This window comes from Camelina sativa, chromosome 14 (genome assembly GCF_000633955.1).
Source record: "Camelina sativa cultivar DH55 chromosome 14, Cs, whole genome shotgun sequence".
In the NCBI taxonomy this organism is placed as follows: Eukaryota; Viridiplantae; Streptophyta; class Magnoliopsida; order Brassicales; family Brassicaceae; genus Camelina; species Camelina sativa.
In genome coordinates this window covers 31,582,450-31,583,647 of record NC_025698.1, presented here as the reverse complement: position 1 = coordinate 31,583,647, position 1,198 = coordinate 31,582,450, and the positions used below count along the sequence as shown (strand labels likewise).

The 1,198-nt window shown below is 35.2% G+C and overlaps 1 pseudogene; it reads left to right on the top strand.

Annotated features, from left to right (window-relative positions):
• The window catches only part of LOC104743059, a 6,052-nt pseudogene continuing 4,856 nt past the window's right edge, over nucleotides 3–1,198 (top strand).

The window sequence follows — 1,198 nt, the reverse complement described above, 5'->3', positions numbered from 1 at the left end:
GAATGCAATGGATGTAAAGCCTGTGAAACCTTCTTTGTCTTCTTTTTTGTGGTGTTTTTCTAACGCCTTCAATTAATAATTTCGTGTCTCTCACGCTCAAATGTTTATCGCGTAGGACTTTTGGGATCAATGCGTTGTCTGGCCCTGTTCCTAAGGAAATTGGTTTGCTTACAGATTTGAGATTGCTGTAAGCCCAGGTTGCTTCTTCATTGTTTATATATGATAGTCTCTTCACACTGCTTCTGAAAGATTTTGACGGTTCCTTCTACATATGTATGTTTTTTTTTTGCAGTAGTATTAGTTCAAATAACTTTTCCGGTTCTATACCAGATGAGATCGGAAATTGTGCAAAACTTCAGCAAATGTGAGTGTATCTGTCAAGTCGACAAGTCTTTATGTATTTATTTCCTGTTTATGATTTTGATAGGAAATCCTTAACCTCAGAAATCATATAGTGATTACCGACAACGAAATTCTCAGTTTAGTTAATTTTTAAAGGATTTCTTCCATCTATTGCAGATTCATAGATAGTTCTGGACTCAGCGGGAGGATACCTTTATCATTTGCTAATCTCGTGGACCTGGAACAAGCGTAAGATATATTGAATTCGACTATGAACTTTATTGTTGGGGTTCTACAGTTTTTAATCTATTTATTACTTTACATTTTAGTCTTGCCATTGGGTGATTTTTAATCTTCATGTTGTATCAGTTGGCTTGCTGATCTGGAAGTTACAGGTCAGATACCAGACTTTATAGGAAAATGGACCAACCTTACTACCTTGTAAGAAGATTTCATTTTTACAGAGTTATAATGGACCGTTGATCTTGCTTTTTTATATCCTTTATATTAATTTTACTCAGTAGAGAATTCTCCATTACCTTGTAAATTTGGGATTCAATGACTGGCACATGTTTTACTGCAGGAGAATTCTCGGAACTGGTTTGAGTGGTCCAATTCCATCGTCATTTGCCAACTTAACTGCTTTGACAGAACTGTATGTGTTGCATTGTGTCAAAAGTTTTATTGTTTACTGTTTTTCTATCTTTCCCTTTCTCCATATATTCATATTCTATATGTAGGAGGCTTGGTGATATATCCAATGGAAGCTCATCTCTTGAATTCATCAAAGACATGAAATCTCTTAGTGTATTGTAAGGGAGTCATGATTCAAATTCTACTCCATTCATGCACTGTT